Source organism: Schistocerca cancellata, chromosome 3 (genome assembly GCF_023864275.1).
Source record: "Schistocerca cancellata isolate TAMUIC-IGC-003103 chromosome 3, iqSchCanc2.1, whole genome shotgun sequence".
Lineage (NCBI taxonomy): Eukaryota > Metazoa > Arthropoda > Insecta > Orthoptera > Acrididae > Schistocerca > Schistocerca cancellata.
In genome coordinates this window covers 748,606,037-748,633,072 of record NC_064628.1, presented here as the reverse complement: position 1 = coordinate 748,633,072, position 27,036 = coordinate 748,606,037, and the positions used below count along the sequence as shown (strand labels likewise).

The 27,036-nt window shown below is 44.5% G+C and overlaps 1 protein-coding gene across 1 annotated transcript in view; it reads left to right on the top strand.

The window, feature by feature from the left end:
• LOC126175769 (sphingosine kinase 1) overlaps positions 1–27,036 on the top strand; it is a 484,010-nt gene that overhangs the window by 92,029 nt on the left and 364,945 nt on the right. The gene's annotated exons all lie outside the window — the stretch shown is intronic.

The window sequence follows — 27,036 nt, the reverse complement described above, 5'->3', positions numbered from 1 at the left end:
CAGAGTGGTACCATGCGGGCATGCAGGCCGTCGCACTGAATATATGTTCAAATGTGTGTGAAATCTTAAGGGACTTAACTGCTAAGGTCATCAGTCCCTAAGCTTACACACTACTTACCCTAAATAATCCTAAGGACAAACACAAACACCCATGCCCGAGGGAGGACTCGAACCTCTGCCGGAACCAGCCGCACAGTCTATAACTGCAGCGCCTTAGACCGCTCGGCTAATCCCGCGTGGCCACTGAATAGCGATTATGTTGAAAACCAGGGTTTTGTAGGCAAAAGAGTGCAGAATAATATGATGTATTGGAGTCCTGAATGAAACCATCCTGCTTTCACACTGGACTCGCATTCGGGAGGAGGACGGTTCAATCCCGCGTCCGGCCATCCTGATTTAGGTTTTCCATGCTTTCCCTAAATCGCTCCAGGCAAAAGCTGGGATGGTTCCTTTGAAAGGGCACGGCCGACTCCCTTCCCCATCCTTCCCTAATCCGATGAGACCAATGACCTCGCTGTTTGGTCTCTTCAAAAATGGTTCAAATTGCTCTGAGCACTATGGGACGTAACTTCTGAGGTCATCAGCCCCCTAGAACTTAGAACTACTACTAAGGACATGACACACATCCATGCCCGAGGCAGGATTCGAACCTGTGACCGTAGCGCCTAGAACCGCTCAGCCATTCCGGCCGGGTAAATGTTCAAATGTGTCTGAAATCTTATGGGACTTAACTGCTAAGGTGATCAGTCCCTAAGGTTACACACTACTTAACCTAAATTATCCTAAGGACAAACACACACACTCATGCCCGGGGGAGGACTCGAACCAGCCACACAGTCCATGACTGCAGCGCCTTAGCTCGCTCGGCCAATCCCGCGCGTTGGTCTCTTCCCCCAAACAATCCAATCCAATGTGCTTTCAGAAAAATGTGATACATTACTTTTTGAACGTTCCTCATTTTTTGGAGCAGGTCAAGGCGACAATAAAACTTCGAAACAACCCCCCCCCCCCTTTTCCCTCCCACGACCAAACTCGGGTACTGCGACTGGAGCAAGTTGATTCAGGTAGTTTTAGGGCGGATCGTTTGCGATAAGCGTGCTGTTTTCCTGAAATGCAGGTGAAAAAGAGGCAACTGTCGCGGTGGCTCGTGGCCTGATATGCAACAGCCCCGTGACATTTGAGCTGAGAGTGTAGAGGAGCGCCAAGGCGAGCGGCGCCAACATAACGACAGGCCATTACGACGGCGCGTCGTCAGCACGTCACCGGCCCGGGCCAGGAGCCGGCGAGCAGGAAATGAGCCCTACCGCTGAATCATAATGAATGCGGGGCATCCGCGCGTGCGCATGTAAAGTCGCTCCCGCATCTGGCTGCCTGCCTATGCGCTGTTCGCGCCAGCCTGGGTAGCGGAGCGTAGCGCCAGCCGCTGCGTAAGCAGTCGCTACAGCCGGACACCGCACCTGATACCGGGTCTCGCACGTGTTCCCCTAGTGGTCCACGTGTGGCGCTCCGCGTCTTAGGCTCCAACTCAGTGTTCGCTTTTAACGGGGAAGAAGGGTCACACGATTTTTTCGTTCCCTCCTCCCCTCATAAATAAAACATAAAACGTATTATAAAAAAAAATTCCTGTCAGGTTAAAACTGTGTGCCGGACCGAGACTCGAACTCTCGGTCCCACACACAGTTTTAATCTGCCAGGAAGTTTCGTATCAGCACACACTCCGCTGCGGAGTGAAAATCTCATTCTGAAGACGTATAATAGTTAGGAACTGTGTATATGTCTTGAGGCGAATAGCCAGTCTACTTGTCAAGCATTTCAGAATGGCAGAAGTTGGTGGCTTGTAACAAACTTCACACCTTATTGCAAACCTCTACGAAACGTTAGCTCTCTGACAACTTCCACAAAATGATTAAAGGGGAAAAAAAACCTCTTACTACATTTTCGATGTTCACGGATGACGTATTAATGTACACTACTGGCCATTAAAATTGCTACACCACGAAGATGAAGTGCTACAGACGCGAAATTTAACCAACAGGAAGAAGATGCTCTGATACGCAAATGATTACCTTTTCAGAGCATTCACACAAGGTTGGCGCCTGTGGCAACACCGACAACGTGCTGACATGAGGAAAGTTTCGAACCGATTTCTCATGCACAAACAGCAGTTGACCGGCGTTGCCTGGTGAAACGTTGTTATGATGCCTCGTGTAAGGAGGAGAAATGCGTACCATCACGTTTCCGACTTTGAAAAAGGTCGGTTTGTAGGCTATCGCGATTGCGGTTTATCGTATCCCGACATTGCCGCTCGCGTTGGTCGAGATCCAATGACTGTTAGCAGAATATGGAATCGGTGGGTTCAGGAGGGTAATACGGAACGCCGTGCTGGATCCCAACGGCCTCGTATCACTAGCAGTCGAGATGACAGGCATCTTACGCGCATGGCTGTAGCGGATCGTGCAGCCACGTCTCGATCCGTGAGCCAACAAATGGGGACGTTTGCAAGACAACAACCATTTGCACGAACAGTTCGACGACGTTTGCAGTAGCATGGACTATTAGCTCGGAGTCCATGACTGCGGTAACCCTTGACGCTGCATCACAGACAGGAGCGCCTGCGATGGTGTACTCAACGACGAACCTGGGTGCACGAATGGCAAAACGTCATTTTTTCGGATGAATCCAGGTTCTGTGCACAGCATCATGATGGTCGCATCCATGTTTGGCGACATCGCGGTAAACGCACATTGAAAGCGTGTATCCGTCATCGCCATACTGGAGTATCACCCGGCGTGATGGTATGGGGTGCCATTGGTTACACGTCTCGATCACCTCTTGTTCGCATTGACGGCACTTTGAACAGTGGACGTTACATTTCAGATGTGTTACGACCCGTGGCTCTATGCTTCATTCGATCCCTGTGAAACCCTACATTTCAGTAGGATAATGCACGACCGCATGTTGCAGATCCTGTACGGGCGTTTCTGGATACAGAAAATGTTCGACTGCTGCCCTGGCCAGCACATTCTCCAGATCTCTCACCATTCGAAAACGTCTGGTCAATGGTGGCCGAGCAACTGGCTCGTCACAATACGCCAGTCACTACTCTTGATGAACTGTGGTATCGTGTTGAAGCTGCATGGGCAGTTATTACGGCCAGTGGTGGTTGTTCTGGGTACTGATTTCTCATGACCTATGCACCCAAATTGCGTGAAAATGTAATCGCATGTCAGTTCTAGTATAATATATTTGTCCAATGAATACCCGTTTATCATCTGCATTTCTTCTTGGTGTAGCAATTGTAATGGCCAATAGTGTATTTCTTAAATATAATGAGGTACCGTCTAATATAAATTTTCTTTCACCAATTTTAGCACTAACAGATTTTATTCACCATGATTTTTGAAACCATTATTTGAGCAACACAATCAACATTACTCAAAAAACTGATACTGAGCGTCTCAGATTACTCTTATTACGAGTAATAGGTCTTTCCATCACAAGGTTTTCAAATAATTTTTTGAACTCTAGCTACTGGGCCATGTCTACACTGAAAATGAACAGGGTGCCCCTACATTTGATTTCACTAAGTGGGGAAACCGCTGTCCCATGTTTTCATCTTCGTTCCAATTACCGGGGAGCGGAACTGTACAGTTGCCCACCGTTTCTAGCGCTGACTTTTACAGGCTGCCCCTAAATTGTTGCAGCCCACATTAAAAAGTAAAATTGTTTTCCTATAATATCGGTTTGAGGTCCGCCCCTGGTAGCTGAGTGGTCAGCGCGACAGACTCTCGATCCTAAGGGCTGCCGGCACGGTAGCTCAGCGTGTTCGGTCAGAGGATTAACTACCTTCTGTAATATAAAAAATTAGTAAACAGATCAACAAACAACTTGAACGGGTGGCATGAGATGTCCGCCCCGAACATATACAACGAACAAAATAGAACAAAATGAGATAACAAAGAATTTAAAAAAAAAATTAAAAAAAGGGCCCGGGTTCGATTCCCGGCTGGGTCCTCAGGGACTGGGTGTTGTGTTGTCCTAATCATCATTTCATCCCCATCGACGCGCAAGTCGCCGAAGTGGCGTCAAATCGAAAGACGTGCACCCGCCGAACGGTCTACCCGGTGGGAGGCCCTAGTCACACGACATTTACATTTGCCGGCCCGGTGGCCGTGCGGTTCTGGCGCTGCAGTCCGGAACCGCGGGACTGCTACGGTCGCAGGTTCGAATCCTGCCTCGGGCATGGGTGTGTGTGATGTCCTTAGGTTAGTTAGGTTTAAGTAGTTCTAGGGGACTTATGACCTAAGATGTTGAGTCCTATAGTGCTCAGAGCCACCATTTACATTTTATTTATCGGTTTGAGAACACGCTTCCGACGTTGTCCGATGCCCGATTTCCATGATTCTCCTTTCCTGCGCCTCCGTGGTCTCCATAGCATAGTCTTCTTAGATAACCTGGAGTCATCCATCCGTTGGAAATGACCGTAGTGTATTAATTGTTTCCGTTCAATTTCGAGTGCTAATGTCCTTTCTAAACCCTTTGTAGTAGAGCCATATTCCCAATGATCGTTTGAACGCATCCATTTCCCGTGACCTCCAAGTTCCTCCTGCTATTTTCTGTAACTCTAACAAGTAAAATGCCTCAAAACCTTTCAGAAATACCTCGAAACGTGATGGTCACACACACTGTGAGGAAACGCTGCGTCAAAACACAAAATTAGTGAAAGGAATCATAAAAGCAGCGCTAACTGAGCTGAATTATTATTAACATTAATTCAAACAAATAGCTGCCAGAGCTTTGGTTGTCCGACTGTTTTTGCTGAGCAGCCTATGTGGTTTGGTCAACAGACGATTTCCGGGGAGCTTTCTTAACAATATAAAGCAAATAATCTCCATTGGCAATATTGTGTCGCAAATTGATAGTATTGCGTAGCATGCATAAGTGAAACTGAGCATCTAAATAAAACTGTTGTGTGAAATTGTAACTCGTTAATAGTGGTTTACTGAAATAGATTTACATCAAATGTATTTTTAAACGTTCGTAAATACACACAATTTCATGTCAGTGAGTGATTATTTCAAGTTACTTTAAAAATACTCTTAAATACACACAATTTCATGTCAATGAGAGATTATTTCAAGTGCTTTAAAATATTTTTAAACTGTGTTGTAATTTTCAATACAGAACTGCTAATGTTTAATTTTTCCCATGGAAAATTAGGCTGTGTGATGCAGGACCCCTGAGATTCGGGGACTTATAGCATACTGTATGTGTGCTGTATGGATAGACCGCCACTGTCTGCCTCAATAATTTTACAGATATTCATCGGGTTTCATAATGTGAGTGAAGTATTTTGATTTCTAGCTAAACATGTCTAGTATTATAAACATTTATTAACAGTTAGAACGACCTTTTATTCGCAGTTAAAATAAGTATTGTGGGGGACAACTTCTATGTGCTAGATCTACCAAACGTAATATGGAAGTGCTGCACCACTTGGTTTTAGAATTTTTAGAAACAAGATATTGAACTATCTCAATTGAAGCAGAAAGTCAAGATACCTCTATTTAGATAGCTATTTTCTCAAGCGAGACGGCTTTAATTAATGTTGATTAATTAAAACTGAATGTGATAACACAGATCATTTTTCAAATATGTTACCCAGACAAAAACACGATTCTACATTCGTGGCCCATAGATCCAATGCTATCATTTGATGTGCGTAACTCTTGAACACTTCATTAAGAGGAAACATTTTTTCTTTGTATGTTTAGCTCTTATTTTTCTGCCCTCATATCAGCAGGTTCGATTAATTTTATATAAACATCATTTTCATGCTTACACAACAGGATGTCCTTTTTATTTTATAAATCACTAAATTACACAGTAAACTGGGCTTCAGCCGGAATGAACGGTATGCAAACATAAGTTCAATGACATGTCCACATTGTAGCTTGTAACTCGTCTGACATCAAGCAAAGACGCACGAGGCATTGGTTAGTAGAAGTCTTCGCTGAAAGGATGCTGGGCTAGGCCGGCAATGTGTGGCAGTTACAGGCCTTCGTGCGACACTTTGTTTGTGCATGCTCATATCAGCCATATTTTAATTACACACTACGTCTGTGTTATTTGTTTATATTTCGAGGTGAGAAATAAACACATTATGGAAAGTTTTTCATTTAATTGATTCATGGCAACATGTCTAGGAAACAATTTTAAAGACAGAAACGTTGCACCTACGTCTGTGGAAGATACAAGAAGCTGAAAGGTTTAAAAGACAAGTATATCCAGAAGTCTTTCGTTTTTATTTTGCCTTTGTCAACAAACCATACATACATCAGACACATCATAAAGATGAGCAAATATATCACTTAGTACAAAATACGAGGGAGAATGGAAAGTAACTCACAATAATTTTTTCTCCACTGCTGTTGCAGCTGGAACGTTGAAACTTCACGATGATATAGTTTGAAGTTTGAGCTACAGAGGGTATTTTGTTTTCATGTGTAGCTCTAGCGAGAGAAGCCTGAACTACGAAACAAACATGGCGCGTTTGTTTCTTTTGGAGAGCAGCGAGGTATAGTTTGATATTTGTGATCCAGAGGGCATAAACAGAGTGGAATTCACAGGGGCATGAGTGGCATGTATGGGGATGACTGTATGGACCGTAGCAATGTCTCTATGTGGGGTGCATTCTTCCAAGAGTGCCGCCTGTACCTTTGTGATTCACCACGCTCTGGTCGGTTGGGAACATCTGCAACTTCGCAGAAATGTTGGACCCGTTGAGGCGGCAATTTTAAACGACCGGCGCATGCAACTGCGAACCTTTGTCGCAGCAGTTCAAAATTTCCTGAGGTGCGGTGTACGATATCAGTAGTGAAACGTTGAAATTTCGTAAAGTTAGTGCTTGCTGGTTGTCTAAGAACTTCACAGGCAGCCACAACGGCCAGCGAATGATGACAAGCTTGCATCGCTCAACGCTTTATACCGCAGAAGAGCATGGGTTTCTGAAAGGTATCGTCACTGGAGATGAGCCGTGGGTGTTCCAGTGGAAATGAAGTCCCATGATTCTTGACAGAGCTGGAGACACGCACCACCGTCCTACGTAATGTCCTAATGGACGTGGTTTGCCGTTTCCTTTGTCATAATGCGGTGAATGATGAAAATGAAGACGACACAACAACACCCAGTCATCTGGAGGCAGGTGAAAATCCCTGACCCCGCCGAGAATCGAACCCGGGACCCCGTGCTCGGGAAGCGAGAACGCTACCGCGAGACCACAAGCTGCGGACAGGCGTTCCAATACACGACCGAAACCAAGCAGGCCTCAGTGGAGTGAAAACATGCTGGTTCCGTGCACGGGAAAAAAAAGAAATTCAAAGTGACAAAGTGCTAGGAAAGTGCTAGTCACAGTGTTCTGTGGTATGCAGGGTGTGCTATTGGTGGACTTTGCCGAAGAAGGGACCACTGTAATTGCTGCAGCCTATATTAAAGCTGTAGTTAAGTTGCATCGTGCTCTTCATGACAAACACCCCAACATTAATTCTGATAGTGTCAAACTTCTTCGTGACAATGTTCGCCCCTATGTTGTTGATGTTCCTGCTCGTGAGGAAGTCACCAAATTATGGTGGGAGGTACTCCAGCATCCACCATACAGTCCCGACCTTGTGCCGTCGGACTTTCTTCTGTTTGGCCCATGAAGAAACTCCTGGCCGGCCAACACTTTGCGACAGATGCGGAAGTGAAATCAGCATTCCGCGGATGGCTGTACTCCAACCAAACCGACTTCTACATACAGGGCATATTGAAACTGGTACTACGATAGGAAAAATGTGTTGGAAACGTTAGTGGCTACGCAGAAAAGTGGGTAAAAGATGTAAGCGAATTTGAGAGCTTTTTGTTTTTGTTGTTGCCTATTGAACTTTTTGGTAATAAAATTATTGTGAGTTACTTTCCGATCTCCCTTGGTAGATCTAATTGTACGCATAAATATAGAAAATAACAAAAAAATGGCTCTGAGCACTATGGGACTTAACAGCTGTGGTCATCAGTCCCCTAGAACTTAGAACTACTTAAACCTAACTAACCTAAGGACATCACACACATCCATGCCCGAGGCAGGATTCGAACCTGCGACCGTAGCAGTCACGCGGTTCCAGACTGAAGCGCCTAGAAAATAACAATTGCATGTTCACACTCCATCGCAAATAAATGAAAATAATTCACATTTACCTTAAACAGTCACAGTTTAATGTTCACTGTAAAAATGTATCCCATAAGAACATCGTATATTTGTGGATTGTTGGCACATAGGAGACACTTGGTGGGAGTCAACTGAGTGACGTCTTCTTCCTTTTATATAGAAACGGTCTTGTGTGTGCGCTGTACATGTTTCAAGTGAAAATAACATGGTTAACATCTCCTGGCGAACTACCGTCGCACTCACAGCTGGAGGCATCCAACAAATGAATTCTGTGCAGACGAGTTGGGTTCAAATGGTTCAAATGGCTCAGAGCACTATGGAACTTAACATCGGAGGTCATCAGTCCCCTAGAACTTAGAACTACTTAAAGCTAACCAACCTAAGGGCATCACACACATCCATGCCCGAGGCAGGATTCGAACCTGCGACGTAGCGGTCGCGCGGTTCCAGTCTGAAGCGCCTACAACCGCTCGGCCACTCCGGCCGGCAGACGAGTTGGGAAAGTACCATTTTTAAATCTCATCCTAATAATATTGTGGATATTTCCTTCCTTTGGGAATTAAAGGAAGCGAACCATGTGTTGGTACTGTAGGCTTGATTTTGCGTGTGGTACTCTCTTAAAGCTAGATGCAAGGGTTCATTGTTCTTGTCACTTACACTGCTCTCTTCCTGACAGAACGGTGAAATTACACAAACGTGAGTTCAGTATTGAGTAGTAATGCTTTGCGAGTAGCCTCCTTGGCAAGTTCAGCAGTTCGTTCATCATCATCATCGATATCAGCTTGTATGTTTGCCAAACTGAACACGATGGCTTGGCCTCGCTGAACATACTCATAGTAGGTTGTGCGGATTTGCTAGACGTATTTATTTGGTCTCTTATTCCGTTGGGCAAATTCCAGAGCGCTTCGGGAGTTAGATAGTATCGGACAAGTATTTGATGGTCTCAGATATAGCAATAGTTTCCGAAGAGAAAACCAGCGATTTTTCTAGCAGACGGTATAGTCGATAAGCCCACAATTGTGAGCAGAAATAGGCGCATCCGAATGAAGGAGGCTGTAGTTTCAGTAAATAGTAGTTTGTGTTTGCTAATTCTTCTGTTATCTAATGCGATGTTAAAACTGTTCGACGTATAAGTAGGGGCATCCCGCGGGATTCAATCACTAGGGCTTTGATTGGCGTTGTTTTTATTGCACCCAAGCATATCCCGATGGCACTGTACTGTAGCGTATCTGTCTTGTCAAGTCTCCTGATATTGGCATTCCCGTATAAACAACAGCCATAATCTGATTGCAGATACGTACAAAATTAATAATGTCGATGGATGAGCTCTCCTCCAAACCGAAGGACAACGTACGACGCTCAATTCCCGATTACACGAAAGTACTGAAGCGTTGTTGTAGCTGAGTTTTCTATCAAGGATGATTTCCAAGAAGCAGATTGCGATTTTAACTGTATTTCCCTGCCACCTAATGACGGTAAACTCGTTTAGAGATATGTCACACTCTTGGAAAATATTACTGAATTGGTCACTAATTTTTACATGACGTGGAAGCTTAAGACGTCTGAGAATTGAAGAGTCTTTACTTGTGGAACTGATACCCAGTCTACATCGGCAGTATAGACAGCATATACGAAAATCGTTGGTTTGTCAATATAGCTATTACATTAACGCAGATTCGAAATAATTGCCAGTAATCCAATATTTTCGTTGACTGTGTTCCACAGCTTCGACGAATTGTAGAAATGACAGAAAATTATAGTATTAGCTGATGTCATTCCTACAATTTGGCAATAATACTTATGCCGACCGCAACCTCACCTACTTTCTGACCAGAGAGTCGTATGCAGAGTATTTCACATAGGAGTACATTGCCTTCTACACTATGTTATCAAAAGTATCCGTACACTTGACTGAAATGACTTAAAAGTTCTTGGCGACCTCCATCGGTAATGCTGGAATTCAATATGGCGTTGGCACACTCTTAGCCTTGATGACAGCTTCCACTCTCGCAGGCATACGTTCAATCATTTGCTAGAAGATTTCTTGGGGAATGGCAGCCAATTCTTCACGGAGTCCTGTACTGAGGAGAGGTATCGATATCGGTCGGTGAGGCCTGGCACGAAGTTGGCGTTACAAAACATCCCAGAGGTGTTCCGTAGGATTCAGGTCAGGACTCTGAGCAGGCTAGTCCATTACAGGGATGTTACTGTCGTGTAACTACTCTGCCACAGGCCGTACATTATGAACAGGTGCTCGATCGTGTTGAAAGATGCAGTCGCCATCCCTAAATTGCTCTTCAACAGTGGGAAGCAAGAAGGTGCTTAAAACATCAATGTAGGCCTGTGCTGTGATAGTGCCACGCAAAACAAGGGGTGCAAGCCCCCTCCAGGAAAAACACGACCACGCCATAACACCACCGCCTCCGAATTTTACTGTTGGCACTACACACGCTGGCAGATGACGTTCACCGGACATTCGCCATACCCACAAACCGCCATCGAATCGCCACATTGTGTACCGTGATTCGTCACTCCACACAACGTGTTTCCACCGTTCCAATGTTTACGCTTCTTACACCGAGCGAGGCGTCGTTTGGCACTCACCGGCGTGATGTGTGGCTTATGAGCAGCTGCTCGACCATGAAATCCAAGTTTTCTCACCACCCGCCTAACTATCATAGTACTTGCAGTGGATCTTGATGCAGTTTGGAATTCCTGTGTGATGGTCTGGATAGATTCTGCCTATTACTCATTACGACCCTCTTCAAAGGTCAGCGGTGTCTGTCAGTCAACAGACGAGGTCCGCCTGTACGCTTTTGTGCTGTACGTGTCCCTTCACGTTTCCACTTCACTGTCACATCGGCAACAGTGGAACTAAGGATGTTTAGAAGTGTGGAAATCTCACGTACAGGCATATAACACAAGTGACACCCAGTCACCTGAACACGTTCGAAGTCCGTGAGTTCCGCGGAGATCCCCATTCTCCCTCTCACGATGCATACCCACTACTGAGGTCGCTGATATGGAGTACCTGGCAGTAGGTGGCAGCACAATGCACCTAATATGAAAAACGTATGTTTTTGGGGTTTTCCGGATACTTTTGATCACATAGGGTATCTCCTCGTTTAATTTTTTGTCGATCTTTAAATCGCCTCTACTAGCCATGTTATATTTAAGGAACATTTTATTTTACACTACATGCAGTATGGACATAGTTATTTGTAGCTTTATCGGTATGGTTAACGCAGTGTCAAAGGGATTTCAGTACGTTGGCAATTACTCTTCAGATGATATTTTTTTTAACTGGAATAATTTGCACCAACTTCTGTTGGCGGCGATCTTTTGTTATTTGACATCTTATGAAAAGTCTTTCTTTCTCTCTGTCATCAACACGAAATATCTGACTCTGTGACCGAGGTCTTAATCCATCTCGACAGATAATAACAGTAGATACATTGCAAACATAATACCTTCAACGCTACGAAAACACCAGTCACAGCGCAGGAATGACTGGTTCAGCCAAGTCGCAGAGGTGCTGTGTGCAAAGCTGCAACAAATCGGTGCAGACTCCTGTCCCCAGCACGGGCCGGAAAGCTAGTAGGTAGCGAAATTGGCAGGCGAACAAACGCCACTCGACCCCGGAGAGAGAAAACCACGCCTGTTTCGCCGAAATTGGGTCCATTGGCAGCGGCAGAAAGTGGCCAATATGCTACAGATCGATAGGATGCCGAGGAGCCCCGGGTGCGGTCCGCTCTCCGCCCTCGTGCTGACGGATCTGCAGCGCTGCCGCTGGCGCCCACGCACTTTCACTTTTAACTCCGCATTTTATGACATGTCACGTCATGTCTCAGCGATAAATTGTACGATTAACGGAAGCAACTGTGCAGTTCTGGTAGGCCGTCCACCTGCACGACAGATGAGTCTTTCGCGTTATGCCCTAAACCTTTAGTGACAATTGCTTCTCCAAATCGCTGAACTCAGCGGACAGTGTTGTGCTACCTGGAGGTCTCCCCAGTCAGTTACGGCAAGTTCTAGGATAGTGTTATGAATCATGCCACCAACAACGTTCTGCCGTAGGTACTTTAACCGAAGTTTGTACCTCATCCCTGATGACACAGTCATTGATGCGATGTTTGCACTCTGGCCGCAAGGCGAGGTGGAAAATTCCCCGTCCGCCCTATTTGCCTTTGTGGCATGTGCGGTGTAGCTCATGTCCTGTCCCCAGCTAGGGTATCCTTGTAGCCCGTCACGCTCACAGTATTGGAGGGGCTTCCTACTCCGTTGTACGTAATACTGGCTCCACACACGATCTTCGGATGGGATTTCACCTGACATTGCTATGAACGTGACAGTAGCTCGGGTGGATTTCTACCGAGCCTCGCTAATATTTCCAGAATGTTATTTTCACTCTGCAGCGGAGTGTGCGCTGATATGAAACTTCCTGGCAGATTAAAACTGTGTGCCGGACTGAGACTCTAACTCGGGACCTTAGCCTTTCGCGGGCAAATGCTCTATCAACTGAGCTACCCAAGCACGACTCACGCCCCGTCCTCACAGCTTTACTTCTGCCAGTACCTCGTCTCCTACCTTCCAAACTTTACGGAAGTTCTCCTGGAGTCATGGCTCAGCCATGTCTCCGCATATCCTTTCTTTGAGGAATGCTAGTTCTGGAAGGTTCGCAGGAGAGCTTCTGTAAAGTTTGGAAGGTAGGAGACGAGGTACTGGCAGAAGTAAAGCTGTGAGGACGGGGCGTGAGTCGTTCTTGGGTAGCTCAGTTAGTAGAGCACTTGCCCGCGAAAGGCAAAGGTCCCGAGTTCGAGTCTCGGTCCGGCACACAGTTTTAATCTCGCTAATATTGTTATTTTTCGTTCTATTTTACGGTATACCACAATGGCCCACAAAAATGTGTTCATCATCCCAGGAGTAGTTTTAGACGAGTTGCAAAGGCAAATGGCGATGGATTCTGATGATTCGGATGAAAGCAATTTTGATGAATCTTACTTAGGAACTATCTGATGATGAGGCCAACGACGGTGAATTCGAAACCGAGTACGAATTCCTTCAGGAAGGAGCTACTCGAAGACAACGACGAAAAGCTAGAAATTTTACATCGGGGAAAGATTCAGAAACAATATGGACAAATACACCTATAAAGTATAATATGCCAAAACGTACACAAAAAATGTAGCATTACAGCTTCCCTCAACTAAGCATATCGCTAAAGGCATGGTGAATGAGAGAAAATTATTTTCATTGTTGTAAATGTATAAATGATCAATATATTGGTGACATATACAAATCAGAAAGTCGAACTAATAGGCGGGCGATTCAATACTGTTAAAAGGTATATCGTAGCCACAGACAAATCTGAGATGAAAGCACTTTCTGAATTACTGTATAGTAGCGGATACATGTAGAATTCCCATTTTAATACCGAGAAAAAGCTTCCAAAAATTGACGGACACCAGATTTTTCAATTTACAATGTCTAAAAGCCGATTTGAATTTCTTATCCGTGCCGTTAGATTCAACGATAAGAAAGCACGAGATCAAAACGAAAAGTTTTCGGTCTTTCGAGAGTTCTGGACTTTTTTTCCACTCAGTGTAAAGGTCATTATATGCCATCTGAATTCTTGACTTGGCTTTCAAAATGTTTATGGCAAAAAGCCCTAGCAGACATGGCTTACAAATTTTCACTATTAGTGTATACTACGCAAAAATATTTTATTTTTGGGTGGAATTCCTGACATTGGGAAGAAAAAAGAATCAATAAATTTTTCCATGCCAACGAGGTGTGTCCTATAGCTTGGTGAATCTGTAAGATACACAAACTGAAATATCACGACAGACAATTGGTTGACATCGTGCGAAATGACCGAAGAGTTGACAAAAATGAAACTCACATTAATCGACATGTTACGCAAAAATAAACCGCGAATACCACCGGAAATGATCTACTCCAGGAACGACCCTTCTTTGCCATCTCGTTTTCCCTACGACCCTGATAAAATTCTCGTTTCTTTTAGACCAAAGAAATACAAAAACGTTATTATTTTGTCATCCATGCATGGTTCACCTAGAATAGATGCGCAATCACAAAAACTCGAATAAATCGAATTCTACGATATGGCAAAATACGGAGTGACGTTTCGGCCAACTGTGTCACGGTAAGAGCACCAAACGTGAAACTCGAAGATGGCCACTCCGGTATTTTTACGGAGTTCAGGACGCTGCTGGTGTGAACGCATTTGTACTTTCAAAATTGAAACGCCCCCAAACGAATGGTTTCTCTAGCAGGGCACGTGACCGATTCCTTAAAAGATTTTCCCATTGACCACTTACGAAGAAGCGAGCTGATAATTCTCGTCTACCAAGAGAACTTCGACTTTCTATCGAGAATTATCTCGGCGAAGAAGAAGGTGAGCCGGAATTCGGGAAGCTGCGAAAGAACCTCTTCGATGTGACGTCTACAATGAAAATAATTGTATTTTTTATTACAAATGAACATCTTAATATATCCATACATAAATAAGCACTGAATGCAAACACAATTAATATTTGCAAAGGATAGGTACCGGATTCACAAAGGAAATATTTTTGTACTGTATTCAACAGTTAAATGTGTAAACTAAACCTTAAGTTCACTTATATGTGAACATATAATTATGTGCTGAATGCAAACACAGTTAACAGTTTATAAGAATTAAGTAGCTTCACCAAAATTATTTTTGCACTGTATCCAATAGTTTTATGTTCGATATGGTGCAAAAATAATTTCGGTGAAGGCGTTATTCGATTTGTACAAAATGTGATGAACCTAAGAATATGGCTTATTCCGATTGTCTTGGCATGTAGCAAAGTAATAACAATTCTTATTTTTGGTTATTTTTAATTATTATAAAATAAATTGTTTACTTTGTTGGAGTACAGTTGTCAAGTCAAGTGATGTGATGAAAGTACCTATCTGATGGTAATTTTGATATTGGTAAAATAAAAAATGTATGGAAGCGAAACATGGACGGTAACTAGTTTAGACAAGAAGAGAATAGAAGCTTTTGAAATGTGGTGCTACAGAAGAATGCTGAAGATTAGATGGGTAGTTCACGTAACTAATGGGGGGGGGGGGGGGGGGCACTGAATAGAACTGGGGAGAAGAGAAATTTGTGGCACAACTTGATAAGAAGAAGGGATCGGTTGGTAGGACATGTTCTGAGGCATCAAGGGATCACCAATTTAGTACTGGAGGGCAACGTGGAGGGTAAAAATCAAAAATCGTAGAGGGAGACCAACAGATGAATACACTAAGCAGATTCAGAAGGACGTAGGTTGCAGAGGTTACTTGGAGATGAAGAAGCTTGTGCAGGATAGAGTAGCATGGAGAGCTGCATCAAGCCAGTCTCTTGACTGAAGACCACAACACAAAATAATACATGTAATACTGAAGATTTCTGTGCATACGGTTATGTGTTACCTATTTCTGTAAAACGTTGCGTATTTTTGTTGTTTCTTTTTTCCAACAATGTAAACAAATATTTGATTTATTAATATCAATTATTGCACATTTAATTATACTTAAAAGTACAGAAGTATTTCAGTGATGGTATTCCACCCGACCTTGATGTTATCCTTCCAGTTCACATTGTGGGAAGAGGATTAGACTTACATCTTCTAATGCTGACTTCCTCAACTTTTTTATTTTTCTAGCACGTTTAGTTGCCTTTTCCAAGAGCGCAGAGACATTACATAGTAATAATGGTATTATGGTTTGTTACCCCAGTGTAAGGTGGCACGGTCTCCTGACCTTCATTTCTTACATATTCCTTCCTCACAATCGTACTCTGCACATCAAGACGCTTCATTCGAACCCAAACTCGATAAGGTGGAGTCAATTTAATATAAATTCATGTAAGCGATATGCAAATATAATAAGTAAACTCCTGGAAATTGAAATAAGAACACCGTGAATTCATTGTCCCAGGAAGGGGAAACTTTATTGACACATTCCTGGGGTCAGATACATCACATGATCACACTGACAGAACCACAGGCACATAGACACAGGCAACAGAGCGTGCACAATGTCGGCACTAGTACAGTGTATATCCACCTTTCGCAGCAATGCAGGCTGCTATTCTCCCATGGAGACGATCGTAGAGATGCTGGATGTAGTCCTGTGGAACGGCTTGCCATACCATTTCCACCTGGCGCCTCAGTTGGACCAGCGTTCGTGCTGGACGTGCAGACCGCGTGAGACGACGCTTCATCCAGTCCCAAACATGCTCAATGGGGGACAGATCCGGAGATCTTGCTGGCCAGGGTAGTTGACTTACACCTTCTAGAGCACGTTGGGTGGCACGGGATACATGCGGACGTGCATTGTACTGTTGGAACAGCAAGTTCCCTTGCCGGTCTAGGAATGGTAGAAAGATGGGTTCGATGACGGTTTGGATGTACCATGCACTATTCAGTGTCCCCTCGACGATCACCAGTGGTGTACGGCCAGTGTAGGAGATCGCTCCCCACACCATGATGCCGGGTGTTGGCCCTGTGTGCCTCGGTCGTATGCAGTCCTGATTGTGGCGCTCACCTGCACGGCGCCAAACACGCATGCGACCATCATTGGCACCAAGGCAGAAGCGACTCTCATCGCTGAAGACGACACGTCTCCGTTCGTCCCTCCATTCACGCCTGTCGCGACACCACTGGAGGCGGGCTGCACGATGTTGGGGCGTGAGCGGAAGACGGCGTAACGGTGTGCGGGACCGTAGCCCAGCTTCATGGAGACGGTTGCGAATGGTCCTCGCCGATACCCCAGGAGCAACAGTGTCCCTAATTTGCTGGGAAGTGGCGGTGCGGTCCCCTACGGCACTGCGTAGGATCCTACGGTCTTGGCGTGCATCCGTGCGTCGCTGCGGTTCGGTCCCAGGTCGACGGGCACGACCACTGGCGACAACATCGATGTACTGTGGAGACCTCACGCCCCACGTGTTGAGCAATTCGGCGGTACGTCCACCCGGCCTCCCGCATGCCCACTATACGCCCTCGCTCAAAGTCCGTCAACTGCACATACGGTTCACGTCCACGCTGTCGCGGCATGCTACCAGTGTTAAAGACTGCGATGGAGCTCCGTATGCCACGGCAAACTGGCTGACACTGACGGCGGCGGTGCACAAATGCTGCGCAGCTAGCGCCATTCGACAGCCAACACCGCGGTTCCTGGTGTGTCCGCTGTGCCGTGCGTGTGATCATTGCTTGTACAGCCCTCTCGCAGTGTCCGGAGCAAGTATGGTGGGTTGACACACCGGTGTCAATGTGTTCTTTTTTCCATTTCCAGGAGTGTAAATTGCAAGTGCACACCGAGGTTGATAAAAGTCGAGGCTGGCGTACACAACATGACGGCCACAGGAATTTAAGTTCTAAAGAGGAAACCAGCCGGCTGGGAAGACTGTCCCTTCAGAGGGCTGGGTCAACAACATACCTACTACGGCCAAAGCAACCGCCCAGTGAGAAGACAGCTTTTGCCCGAGAGCAAAGTGATAACGACCCCCTTGTTCGACTTAAAAGCAAATTCCGGTACATTGTGTAGGAGCACTCAGAAGACGCATTTTTTCATGGACCGACTGCATAGTTACTGAGTTCTCACAGGAGGACAGTATACACCTAACAGAGATGCTACGGATATCCGCATTGGTCGACTTAAACGAAACGTCATTCTCCTGTTTAAAAGAGCAACGCTGATTGGCGGAATATTTATGACGCAAAGAATCAGAGGAGTGAGGGAAGGCAGCGAATGATATACCCTTGCAACTTTTCCAGAAAAAGGGGCCGTTCCATTGTCGCTCTTGGAGCGGGAACACGTAACGAGAGCGAGTGCACTCGTACGTGTACGCAAAGAGCGAGGAACAAAGTCTCTCCTCAGTACTTCACTGGGAGAGCACCTCTGTCGTTAGCAAATCAGAGTGACACACTATATTGAGTCGCTCACGATTAAGCGTTGTTCACTGTGTTGACCGCCACACTTATTGAACGCAGACAGAGTACTAGTTAAACGCCTGCAAGCGAGTATTGAGTGGCATCGCGATGGACTGGTTATCTGACAGGTGCACCACGCCAATAGTTAGACTAGGGGCGGATAGGACTTCTTGACTTCATTAAGGCGTAGGGAGAGTTTGGTTGGCGAAGGTCAATGAAGGTAGAAAGAGATAGTTGTGTTATTTGTCAACAGCGAGCGACGCAGGCAGCAGTCGTTGCAGCTCACGGTATTTTGCACTACAGTGTATGCGAGCCCCATCTGTCCTCCATAACAGTACACTCCATTACATTTCTCACGTGACAGCCCTGATCGTACCCAGTAAAGTTATTCAAGTTGTGTAGGCGTGGCTCTCAGCCATTCTGCCAAGTAAATAACATTCTTAAAGAAAATGGAGAAAAGAACCTTTCCATACTTTGTAAAATAATAGCAATCCTATCCATAAGAGGCAATCTACTGTTCCGAAAAGAACCCGGAAGTTTATTATTTTTTTATAAGAAAAAGTTTCACTTGATTTCCCAGAATTTTTTGTAATAAATAATATTTTTCGTTCGTTTAATGTTTTTCTTACACTAACTAGCAATACTCCCGTACCCAAGTATCCCAATAGTTGTGTAAGAATATCTAGAATATTTTTTGTCTTTTACTTACAGCAGACGACTCCAGAAGATATTTGTTGCTGAATGTTTTTCAAGCAGTTCTTGTTGGTACATTAGGAGCGTCTGTTTGACTTCTGTAGTAGTGTGAGGTGGAAATTGTTTCTTGCAGGAGCCAAAGGGTACTTGTTGGATTAATCCATTGCCTAACTTGACAAAAGAAAACCCACACACTCACATCAGTTACCTTCGTTTCTTTGAAAATACCTCCACAACAGTGACAAAGCCTGTGGTAAGCAATCATCAATACGAACAACGCAAAACTCGTAGTAAAATACAGATGCAAAGGTGCAATGATGTGCTTGTCGTCGCTGCGGAAATAGCTCTGTCCGCTACCCTACGACGCACTCCCACTACGTCCAGTGAGTACTTAGACGAGATGCATACCGGCCAATTCATCACCATTACACTTCCGTACTGCTGTGTATCACAGTTAACTTACAACTAATGCTGCTACCGTATAAAAAGAGAGAGAGAGAGAGACAGAGAGAGAAGGGGGGGGCGGGAGAGAAAGGGTCCGGGAGGGGGAGGGAGAGAGGGAGAGAGAGAGAGAGAGAGAGAGAGAGAGAGAGAGAGACCGAACCGAGCACTACTGAATGCGGCAAATACCATGAGTAAATGGAACAAGTTTGTTTCGAAACAAGACACAGATCATTCCATCGAAATTTTCACTGTCGTACAAATCGGGATGAACATTATTTAATCCGACAAGCCCTGGGAGATTGCACGGGACACAAAAAAGAAATATTGTTCTCTAATGTCATATTTTCCTGTGAGGGTTTTTCAGACCGATTAATGGCGTTTTTGCTGGACGAAAATTAATGAAATCAACAAATCCTGTGAGGTTACATGGGAAACTGAAAACACTTTTTGTGGAGTGTTTTGCTTTGAGGCACCATTGTACATCAAATCTTACGGTAAATAAAAAGTAACACAAACAATTTTCAAATCTTTATTTCCAAAAGAGAACATTAATAAAACACAATTGCTTCAAAAATGCCTCCATTGACTTCTAAACTAAGGTTACACCGGCGGGTCGTATTCTAACACAGTCAAACGCTGAAGGGGTGTCCTTAATTGCTTCTTCTGCTGCTGCTATCCAGGCAGACAGATCTTCTACTGATTCAACAGGGGCTTTGGAAACAAGGCTGCACGTCTCTCCCCCTACAAAGTCAAGAAGGACGAAATCAGGGGATACCGTACGACATGGTATAGGATCACACGTGCCAACCCACTTCTCTGGAAACTGTCTGTTCAAGAATCGACGCACAGGACGACTGAAATGATTCGGTTCCCAATCATGCTGGAACCACAAGCGCTGTCTCATAACAAGTGGCAGGTTATCCAGAAATCCTGGCAATGCTCCGGCGAGGAAACTGTAATAATGCCCGCCATTAATGGCCTAGGTGAAGGATATGGCCCAATTAAACAGTAACCAACGACACTTGCCCACACATTCACTTGATGAGCGCGAATAAATGTGGCAGGTGGATGAAACTCACTCAAAATACCTGAATTGTGGATGTAGTGAACATGAACCATATCAGTGCCGGGTTAAGACCTGCAACGAAATGTGAATATGAAACAGCTATTACGACTGAAGACGAAGTATGCCCTCTACTGGTACAACGGGAGTCATTAACAACAAATCAATCATTACAACTGAAGAGTGAATAAGCTGTCTACCGGATTATACAGGGCTATTACAAATGATTGAAGCGATTTCATAAATTCACTGTAGCTCCATTCATTGACATATGGTCACGACACACTACAGATATGTAGAAAAACTCATTAAGTTTTGTTCGGCTAAAGCCGCACTTCAGGTTTCTGCCGCCAGAGCGCACGAGAGCGCAGTGAGACAAAATGGCGACAGGAGCCGAGAAAGCGTATGTCGTACTTGAAATGCACTCACATCAGTCAGTCATAACAGTGCAACGACACTTCAGGACGAAGTTCAACAAAGATCCACCAACTGCTAACTCCATTCGGCGATGGTATGCGCAGTTTAAAGCTTCTGGATGCCTCTGTAAGGGGAAATCAACGGGTCGGCCTGCAGTGAGCGAAGAAACGGTTGAACGCGTGCGGGCAAGTTTCACGCGTAGCCCGCGGAAAATTGGCTCATGCCAGAACTGGAGACCGACAGCGCCGACTTCATCTTTCAACAGGATGGTGCTCCACCGCACTTCCATCATGATGTTCAGCATTTCTTAAACAGGAGATTGGAAAACCGATGGATCGGTCGTGGTGGAGATCATGATCAGCAATTCATGTCATGGCCTCCACGCTCTCCCGACTTAACCCCATGCGATTTCTTTCTGTGGGGTTATGTGAAAGATTCAGTGTTTAAACCTCCTCTACCAAGAAACGTGCCAGAACTGCGAGCTCGCATCAACGATGCTTTCGAACTCATTGATGGGGACATGCTGCGCCGAGTGTGGGAGGAACTTGATTATCGGCTTGATGTCTGCCGAATCACTAAAGGGGCACATATCGAACATTTGTGAGTGCCTAAAAATTTTTTGTTGAGTTTTTGTATGTGTGTGCAAAGCATTGTGAAAATATCTCAAATAATAAAGTTATTGTAGAGCTGTGAAATCGCTTCAATCATGTGTAACAACCCTGTACAATGCTCACAGGAAATTATGACATTAAAAAAATTATTTGTTTTGATGTCCTGTGCAGCTAAATAATGTTCGTCCTGTGTATTCAATACAATACAGATATAAAAAATAATAAGAGTAAGAAATAATACAAAATCCAATTCTCTGTAACGACCCGCCGAAGACCACGAATCACTTACGCTCAGAAAATATCCCTGAATAACTTCGTAAATTTTGTCGGGTGAGTCTGAAGTCGCCCTCTATAAACGCGAAAAATTTAATTACTGTTGATGTAAAGAGACATACACTTCCGTTAACGCGATTCTCTTGGGAAAAAAAGTACATTTCAACGGTACCAGGAACTGCATTGATCTTATCACGCTTCAAACGAAAATCACCCAAGTGCTGAACGGGAGAGTGGCTGTCATACCTCCTCAAGCTATGAAAGAAGACCGGTATCTGCCGTGGCAGTTGGTACTTCAAGTTCCCATCGACTTCCCACGCAAGTTTTTCGAGCTCGGCGAGCGGCCGTCACAGAGGCCGACGTATGATTCGAATTTGTTGCGACTGGAGCCATACGAGCGTACAAGTTTAAAGCCATATTGGCTGTTAATCGACAGTGACTGAAGAATATGAAAAACTTGATTCAGAGACCGCAACTAGTCACAAACCTTTGTTGGTTTACTTAAATTATTTAATGAAGCTTAATGTTTTGAGAGGTGAACTTCATCTTCAGGCTAAAACGACAACACAACAAAATTTAACAAAAATGTGCATAGATACGTAAATTGTCCTTCACAGTCTCTGCATGTGTTGTGGCCTTCGTGCAGAGAAATAGGATAACCTAATATCAGGGAATATATACTTCAATTGTTAGTCTGCTGTTCCCATACATTTTTAAAACAAATGACTTGAAACATCAATGGTTAAATAGAAAGAAATTTTGTTTTGGCCGCCTTTTTTTCTGTTGTACAGTAAAGTTGATTGTGAAAATGTGTTTGGAGTGCCTGTGGCAAGTTCTTAAAAAGTGGTCAATAAGAGCCCAGGAGCCAAAGTAAAGGCTGTAAAACTGAGCACAAGATAAGGAGACAGCCATTTCATATGAACAAGGTGAATGATTATTTAATTTGTGTATGTGAACAGCAAAGGAAGTGAGTACTTCCTCATATTAGGTTATTCTTATCTTTCTCCAGAGTACAGAGACATGCCAAGAATGTAAACAAACAAATTTAATATCTGTGTGTACTTTCGCTAAAAGTTTCTTTATTGCTGCTGCTGCTGCTGATTATCAGTTTAAGGAGACGAAACATCTAAGGTCATCAATCTTCTTTTCACCACCCTTGCCTTCCCTCGGACGGAATGAGGATACCCCCAACCCGTCTGCGTCTAGAGTGAACACTACGTGAAAGTGCAAGAAAGTTTTCCAAGCGCGTAGCGTGTACCTTCAGCAGCAAGGGACCACCAGCCCAGTATTCACCTAGTGGGATGTGGGGAAACGCCTAAAAACCACATACAAGCTGGCCGACACGACGACCCTCGTCGCCAACCCTCTGGACGGATTCAATGAGGCCGGCTCGAATCCCCGTCCTGAAAACGAGTGCTTTAACGCTCACGGCTATCCGTACGGGGTTCTCGGGGTTCTCTATTGCCGTTGTAGTCTGTAGATGAGGTTTGCACCTTGAAACATGTAGCTTTATAAAATAATTTATGTAAGTAAAATAATGTCTGTGACCGGTAGCGGTCTCCGTAAAAACCCTTACGTGTTAAGATTCATGAAACGAGCGCTGCTAATGTCTGTATCGTCAGGGCGCGCGTTTCACCTGTATGTGGTGTTATAAAACGTTGAATTTTAGAGTTCCGTACTTCAGTCGGTAAAAACGGAACCTTTGATATTCGCAGACTCGCTCATTAAAACCTATAACATACTTCCTGTTGACCTAGAGTCATGAGAACTGGCCAGAAGCAAGGTTTCATAGTGCAAGTAAAGCAAAAGTAGTATCAGAAAATTATCATTTTTAATCATATTTCACGATAGAAATGTCTTGTTTCATTGTTTATGCGCCCGCAAACTTAAAACGTGCTCGAAAATCTTGGAATTCCCAAGTCCAATATCTTGCCAGTATCAATGTCGGTAACAGGCAAAAATCGTAGACATTCTCGGGTCCCGGGATGGATGAACTGTCTATATACCTTATGAAGTTTCTACGTAAGACTCAGTTCGCGAGTTCTAAAAGCGCGAGCGAGTGAGCGCGTACGCTCGTGTGTGTGTGTGTGTGTGTGTGTGTGTGTGTGTGTGTGTGTTTTCTTTTTGAGTGTTTGTTGTTGTAGATAAAGAGTGTTCAAGTGGCTGGCGGTGTTTGTTAGTCACAGTACTTTCCGCCGGATGTGCTTATAAAGTATGGAGATAAGTGGTAGTCATTCATTTCCCCTGACGTTCGCAATGAATAAGCGTTTTCATAGCATCTGCTGGTGCGAAGTTTGAGAGTGCTCGGTATTACTAAACGGAGATTTCTGCAACGGCAGTACAGTTACAAACGATGTATACACGAGACACTACACAAAGAGCAACTGATGAGATCAAATTCTTTTATTGTATTTCAAAGCCTCAGGTCACACAAATAGTAACCCCGCTGGACGTCTGAGTAAGTCATAACGTGTTCTGTTTAAAAGCAAAGAAAAGGTGCGATAGTAAAACGCCAGGAAGCTAAATTACAAATGAAACTTAACATTTATTCGCAACTAGACACATCTGAATCTGCTATGTTGGAATTCGTCATCTGAAGACCCCAGGAGAGGCGCTTACAAATGTGAGCATATCTGCGCTCTGATTGTTAGAACTAAAGGACATGTAATACTAAAATTTTGGTAACTGTTAAATCGGAAATCCTAAAGTTCGCTTTTTGGACACACTAGCGGGCGGTTACAAGTATACACAACAGACACAATGAAACAACCATGAAATCAAGCTACTTTTAAACTGGTGCGGACCAGCAAAAAAAGAAAAAAAAAGAAAAAAGGAATACCAACAAAAGAAATGGTGAAAAATACGGACAACAGACGTAACGGGTCAGACAAAATTTCAAAACAGGTTTGATACGGTAATCACTTTGTTCCTTGAACAACTTTTATGGTTTTTCTTCTTCTTCTTCTTCTTCTTCTTCTTCCCCTTCCCCTTCCTCGTCCTCGTCCTGAAACGTTTCCGCTTCTTTCAATCTTCTCTTTTCTCCCACAGTCTTATCATTTAGTATCTCCCCCTATTGCAGTCTCATCTTGTTTGCGGTCTTTCAATTGGTCTCCGTCCAGATTCTCTCCATTCTAGGTCCCTTCAACCCGGCTACTTTCCATTTTCTTTTAGGGACTTGATCTGCAGGTTTTTAATTTGTCAAGTTCTTAGACTGTGTCAAAATGCCAACCACGAGGATTTGAGATTTAAGAGTCGCCAAATTTCAACTGTTACGTAGTTGATTGTTCCCTTCAGTTCCAACAACCATAGTGTGAGCGCCTGTGTGGGCCAGTTCAATTTACTAGAGTAAAGTCGTCGAAAGAAGATTCCTGACAGTTGGCAGCAGTGTTGTCAACTGCGAAGCACAGACGCCTGCTGGCGAAAACAGTATTTATCTACGTACCTGGCTCAGAAAAACAAAGTGACGAGCAGCTACCTTAGCAACAACAAATCTGCCCAGAGTTTGGCCACACTTTCCGTCCTGTGCACAGTTTCATATCGGTATGCTACCCCAGCTGCCGGAGGGCAGTCAGTCTGCTCCTGAATAATAGTTACTTTTTTAATGTCCTTTCTAATTGTTGTGATTTGCTCTTGTATGCTTTGTTTCTTAGTGCGGTATGTTTCTTCTATACCGTTAGAATGTGTGAAGCTAACTGTGAAACTGCTTAGAGAAGTGATAAGACTTATGATCCTACAAAGCGAACTCACTATTCAACATTGAGGCTAAGGCTGTACGGGCGTTTTGAATGCAGCTTTTTTGCGATGAATAACACAAGAAATATGTAATCAGTATTGTGTATACACTATGTGATAAAACGTTTGCGGACACCTGTCTGAAAATGACTTACAAGTTCGTGGCGCCCTCCATCGGTAATGATGGAATTCAGTATGGTGTTGACCCATCATTATCCTTGATGACAGCTTCCACTCTCTCAGGAATACGTTCAATCAGGTGCTGGAAAGTTTCTTGGGGGATTGGAGCCCATTCTTCACGGAGTGGTGCACTGAGGAGAGGTATCTATGTCGGTCGGTGAGGCCTGGCACAGAAGAGAATGTAGCATGCTAATTACAATAGTGGAATTCACAAAAACTGCTCAAATGCGCGACCACTGGACTGTATGCACGCAATACATCTTTGAACCATTCATTGTGTCGTGTCCGTTCGAAATTTTCTCTAACGTCGGAAGTTGACGTCAGAGACCACATATACGTTTGTTTCGATTTCTCTGTCTTCTATATTAATTTGCACGAATACACTACTGGCCATTAAAATTGCTACACCAAGAATATTTGCAGATGATAAACGGGTACTCATTGGACAAATATATTATACTAGAACTGACATGTGATTACATTTTCACGCAATTTGGGTGCATACATCCTGAGAAATCAGTACCCAGAACAACCACCACTGGCCGTAATAACGGCCTTGATACGCCTGGGTATTGGATGGCGTGTACAGGTACAGCTGCCCATGCAACTTCAACACGATACCACAGTTCATCAAAAGTAGTGACTGGCGTATTGCGAGAGCCAGTTGCTCGGCCACCATTGACCAGACGTTTTCAATTGGTGAGAGATCTGGAGAATGTGCTGGCCAGGGCAGCAGTCGAACATTTTCTGTATCCAGAAAGGCCCGTACAGAACCTGCAACATGCGGTCGTGCATTACCCTGCTGAAATGTAGGGTTTCGCAGGGAACGAATGAAGGGTGGAACCACGGGTCGTAACACGACTGAAATGTAACGTCCAGTGTTCAAAGTGGCGTCAATGCGAACAAGAGGTGACCGAGATGTGTAACCAATGGCACTCCATACCATCACGCCGGGTGATACGCCAGTATGGTGATGACGAATACACGCTTCCAATGTGCATTCACCGCGATGTCGCCAAACACGGATGCAACCATCCGAAAAAACGACGTTTTGCCATTCGTGCACCGATGTTCGTCGTTGACAACGCCATCGCAGGCGCTCCTGTCTGTGATACAGCGTCAAAGGTAACCGCAGCCATGGTCTCCGAGCTGATAGTCCATGCTGCTGCAAACGTCGTCGAACTGTTCGTTCAGATGGTTGTTGTCTTGCAAACGTCCCCATCTGTTGACTCACGGATCGAGACGTGGCTGCACGATCCGTTATAGCCATGCGCATAAGATGCCTGTCATCTCGACTGCTAATGATACGAGGCCGTTGGGATCCGGCACGGCGTTCCGTATTACCCTCCTGAACCCACCGATTCCATATTCTGCTAACAGTCATTGGATTCGACCAACGCGAGCAGCAATGTCGCGATACGATAAACCGCAATCGCGACAGGCTACAAT